The sequence below is a fragment of the Nicotiana tabacum genome, chromosome 15 (genome assembly GCF_000715075.1).
Source record: "Nicotiana tabacum cultivar K326 chromosome 15, ASM71507v2, whole genome shotgun sequence".
NCBI lineage: Eukaryota > Viridiplantae > Streptophyta > Magnoliopsida > Solanales > Solanaceae > Nicotiana > Nicotiana tabacum.
The window spans coordinates 132,795,490-132,800,991 of NC_134094.1; the positions used below are offsets into that span (position 1 = coordinate 132,795,490).

General features: G+C 33.3%; 1 long non-coding RNA gene across 1 annotated transcript; it reads right to left on the reverse strand.

Annotated features, from left to right (window-relative positions):
• Window positions 1–1,243: 1,243 nt before the first annotated feature.
• Window positions 1,244–4,909, reverse strand: LOC107832713 (uncharacterized). Its single transcript, XR_001658625.2, has 4 exons — window positions 4,732–4,909; window positions 2,893–3,035; window positions 2,694–2,784; window positions 1,244–1,617 (listed from the first exon to the last, which is right to left on the reverse strand). It is a non-coding gene; the product is annotated as an uncharacterized LOC107832713 (long non-coding RNA).
• Between the last annotated feature and the right edge of the window lie 593 nt (window positions 4,910–5,502).

Sequence of the window (5,502 nt, forward strand, 5' to 3'; positions counted from 1 at the left end):
AAATCTTAGGCAAGTCTGATGCTTGGCTTCATTTTTTATATTCAAAACTTCGTTTGAGTTACTTCTTCTTCTTCTTCTTTTTCATTTTCTAAGCTTTGTTTTGATTTTCGAGGAAAAAGAAAAGCAAGACAAAGGAAATAGAATCCAGAGATTAAGATAAGTGATAGAGAAACCTTGTAAAACTCGCAGAGCTGTTCAAAAATTTACAAATTGAACAATGTGTTCTCCTTGACAAAAAATAAGTTTCGTGTTCTATTTATTTTTTTGGGTTTCCGTCCAAAGTTTCACCAAAAATACTCTAAACAAAATAACAATGACTTTATATATAAAGTTCGAACACGATTCTTCTGGTTAAGAATAAAAAAGTATTTAGTCCTCTGTCTCAATCCTTATTGGTTTTCGTATTCTATCTCCAATTTTGAAGAAACTTTATGTTAATCCCATCCTCTTTTTCATCTCTTTCCTAGGCAATTTAACTGTCTGGCCTAATTAATTCAGATTATTCTGGCTTAATTTCTTTTCAAGGTTGATGAACGATGATGCGTTTTATTAATAGGAATATGAATAACTGCACTCATGACTAATGATCTTAAGATTTCTAGTAATTTTTTCCTATAAAATATAAGAGTTTACTCTTGACAATTATTTAGGAACTGGCAAAGAAAGTCAATGACTTATTATTTCATATTCCTTAAGCAATGCTATATGTTTCAACAAAATACTTCATGTCGTGCAGAACAAATAGAAAGTATCACTAACTTAGTGAAGATGCAATAAATTAATGTCAACATAGTGGTGAAAGTTTTGACATAGAACTCAACCTATATGCTAATAAACAAAAGATACAAACGAGTAGGTTAAGAACATCAACACAAATCTTGGTAAGAATATGTTTAAAATTGAAAAAGAAAATAAAGGAATCTTTTCATGGGTTTCGATGTCGTTAAGGTCATGAAAAAAAAAGAGTACTAATTTTTTTTTCAAGCATCTAAGGGTAAAATCGTATAATTGTTATGGCCAAACTTTAGGATAAGGATGATGATTATTTTTTACCTCTCCGTTTTTGTTGTCTCACTACCAAGAGGTTAAATGGAAAGTCAAATAATTAATCGTGCTTTTGTTTCTAAGATGGATTAATTTAAAGAAAGAAGCAAGAGTGCCTAATTAGTTGAAATGAGAGTTCACGATCTTTATTAAAAGTTTTTTTAGTTGTTCCATTGTCCATGTATGGTTGTCACTAGTATTTCCATTAAATATGATATTGAGTTTTCTATAAAACTATTTTTTTGATAATGTTCACTTTAGTCTTAATAATGGAAGACTTAATTAATAATTAGAATTTCACATAAGTTCTTTGAATTTGGATCTCCTTGCATTATGATCATATAAATGTAATGCGTATTGAGATATTGGTCTCTTATATGGTATGTAGACTTGGATTCGGATCCGGATTCGTTCCGCTATGATGATAGCGTTGGTTGCTGATCATAATCCTCTAGCTTTGGGTCGTGACATAGGTGGTATAACAGCATTTTCACATAAACATCAATAGGTGGCTGCCTCCATTGACTGGCTTGTTGATTGTCAATGTCCCCGCCGTTCAACCATGATTGCTACCTTCAAAAGATAATGAGACAAACAAAATTAACAACTGAAAAAGGAATGTTAATTCAAACACAATATTAATCTCTTAACACATATTGCTCTCCGATAATGCGAGTTCAAGTCATCATTAATATACCTAAGGTGAGTTAGGTTTATATCCCCAGCGAGCAATATGGACACCAAAAACAAGCCAGCATAATTTATACTCAAGTCTTCTAGAATTATGGACACCAAAACAAGCGACATGATAGAATTAATAGAAGAAGAAGAAGAAGAATTTTTTTTTGTGACCAATCAATAAAACCACAAATTGATACAAAAAGAATGTGATTGCAAGAATCAAAAGTGCGCTTCACAGACATTCAACCACACAACCAACAAATATAAGCTGTCAAATATATAAAGTTATTAGTTTCTTTTTTTTATTAGTTATTACTCCAGTAATATATAATCTTATCAGCGAAATCAAGCCATTACGAGTTACTTAGAAGAGGGGCCTATATTTACTGATACTTTAAGAGCCCGTTTGGATTGGCTTAAAAAATTGGCTTTTCAGCAGAAATAGCTTTTAAGACAAAAAGCAATAAGTTGGGGCTGCCCAGCTTATTGCTTTTGGCTTGTTTTAAGCAGTTTTTAACTTATTTTCAGGACTTTTAAACTTTGCCAAACACTGAAAAAAGCTAAAAAGAGCTTAAAAGCTGATTTGACCAGCTTAAAAGCCAATCCAAACACCCTCTAAGATTTGCTTTATCCTTATAAAACAAGCAGTCAAGAGCCAGTTATACCCTATGTTCTAAAGCCCATTAAACTCAATGGACAACCAATTATAAGAACACAAAGCATTCAAATATTATATATGCACATCTTTCTTCTCTAACTATAAGTACTCCAGAGGTTTTTCGAAATAATAAGCAATAATTTGGTTATTACTATTAATTTTAGATGAGGAAAAGCTGGTCAAGGCATATTCTATTAGTCAGAGGACAATACTAAGTCATCGAACAACTAATTCTTAGAACAAAAAGTGAAAGCAGTGGCAGCAAATCATGAAAATACCAAGAGGCTATAGGAACAGAAAGTGCTAAGACCTTCAGCTGTTGAAGCATTCTCCATGTCATCTGTCGAAATCACTGGATCCATTTGTTTCTTTACTAAAGCTTGCTTTTTCTTCAGCTTAAGCTATCAAAAAAGGGTAATTAAAAAAAGTAAACTGACTGAACGGATAATCAAAGGAACTAAAAGCTATCAAGCATTATCAATTATGACAAATTTGTCTGGTTATCTTACCCGGCTCTCTATGTACATACAAAAGGGCACGAAGGGCAAAAGAATCTGGCTGGACGTTCCATATGAGGCAACTCATATTGCAGTAACATTGAACAGTCTGGGCAAAATTCCATTTGCAGCTAGCTTTCTTTTGTTGCAAAGACCTAAATTAAATAAACAAAAGGTGTCTTGCCTTTTAGATTACGGTATAATAAGTTCAACATGGTATCAAAGTAGGCAGAGGTTCAAAGATCGCCTAAAATAATTTGAGATGTTCCACAATATTTGAACCAATCTTTTTATTTATAACTTTCACAACTTTCAAGAAGTCAGTGTTTTGAACATTTTAAACTTTGATGTGATGTTCTCTTTGTCAAATAACTTTTCAACCATTACTAGTTAGTTTTACTATCACTAACATAATATAAAAGTCAACTTAACATCCCAAACTTTGCCTCCAATCAAAAAACCATCATATAAAATGAAAAGATCGAGCAAATACAAGTGTCACATCTCTGACTATTTATGGTGTCCCAAGTCACCGGTTCATTTTAATCCCAAATGAAATTGACTCTATTTATGGTCTGCGAACATAGAAGACCGGGTAAGGAATTTTGTTAACCCGGGAGAAGGTGTGAAGCACTCCCGAGTTTCGTGGTTTTAGCACGGTCGCTTAACAATTAATACTTGTCCTAATTATCTGATTTATTACATATTTTAAGACTTATGTGCATTTTTTTTTACCTTCTAACCGGTTAATTTTAAATAATTATGGAGTTTATTTGAAGCAAGTCACGATGTCGTGCACTTGTTGTTTAGTACATATTGCAAATCACGCCACGTGAAACGCACCCACGATTTACAACATGTTTATTATTAATTTATTTGAAGTTGTGGTCAAGTCGCGTGAAATACGCACTTGAGTTGTATCGTGACCATGCCACGGAAACCGTACCCATGGCCATGATGATTTATTAATCGCGCCTAAAGCAAGCTATGATGTTTATACGTTAATCAATTTTCCTAAGCTTTGGGATTATTGTGACAAGCCCGAAGTTATGGAAACCGTGTATGATAAACGTATCATTTTGGCCTTCCTCAATCAACTTGTCTTTGGGAATAATGCAGGGTTGTTCACTAGAAAAGGGCATCGTTCATTTTTAAAAGCAGAAAGATTTACTTAGCTTGGTTGTTTAACAATAAAATTAATGGGTTCTGGTTTGGGTCAATCTGCCTTTCAGTCCTAAGTAACTCATGCGGGAGATTATACGAATTCACGTTTTCAAGAATATCACAACTAATTAATGGGGGCTAAACGAACACATGGGAAAAAGTAGATGAAGCTTTGACAAATAATTAAGTGGAGCCTTCAATAATAGAAGAAGGTCTGGGCTCCAACCATCAGCCAAACGTGACAATGGAGGATTTGGACGGGCCAATGTGAGCCTGTGGTAGTCACCCCTGCCAGGCCCCAAAACCACTCAAAGGCTAGCCTTGACTAACCCGACAATCATGGATAAGAAACTGGGTCAAAGGCTGACGGGCCCGTTAAAATTTCACTTCCTATTTAACTACAAATCCATTGAAGACGACTTTGCAAATCCAATCAAACAATTATTACGGGCCCTGAATTCAAACGAATTGTCATTTATGGAGAAACACAGAAGTTTCAGCAATGATTTTTTCAGAATAATATTTATACATAGTTCTATATTGTACTTCACATATAGAGGTAATTGAGACCAAATCAAGCTTGCATTTAACGTTGAAGCATTTTACACATAGAGATGACTGATTACAGCAAACCTAACAATATTATAGCAAAATAGCAGCCATACTATTTGAAACCAGAATTAGTACCTTAACAGCAGGTAAACAGGAAATCAAAAACCAAACAAGGTCTCAGCAAAACAAGCTTAGCAAAGAGCGGCTTCAATTCCCAGCCAAAAAAACAGCTCGAAACCCCAGAAATTGCGAGGTATTGCAGCAGAAATAAAAACAGCTCTTGTGACCTTCTTTTCTATGATTTTCCCTTCGTTTTTTTAAAGTTTTTTGTTTTTTCTCTGTTCTTCTTCTTCTTTTCTATGATTTGGACCGGGTGTTGGCATTGGGCTGGGGCAGAATGTGGCAAACATTGGGCTTGAAACAAATGGCCCAGTCAGATTTTTAGCCTGCCCTTGTCTTTCTTTTCCTTCTTTATATTTTTGCAATGTTAGCCACTCTAACTAACATAACACTTAGAACTTAAATTACAAAATTAACCCTTTACCTGAATTATCTACTTAAACTAATTAATTTGTTGATTCCCAATTTAACTAATTAGTTGAACCTAAGAAGAAAAGAAATATTATATGTATTTTTTGTGATCTTTATATTTTAACAATACTTTTTAACATATGATTAAATCCTAACATGTAATTAAAATCATAAACTACACTAAATGAAATATAAAAAATATTTTTTGGTGATTTTTATGATTTAAAGCATTTTCTAATAAAGAAAAATTCCTAAATTTCTATAAAAATAATAAAAGCTATTTTGGATTATTTTAGGAGCAATTTGCATTAGGGAAAAAATTGCATGCTCACACGAGTAAAAATTCTAAAAGATCAAGAGGTGGTTCTGGTTCTT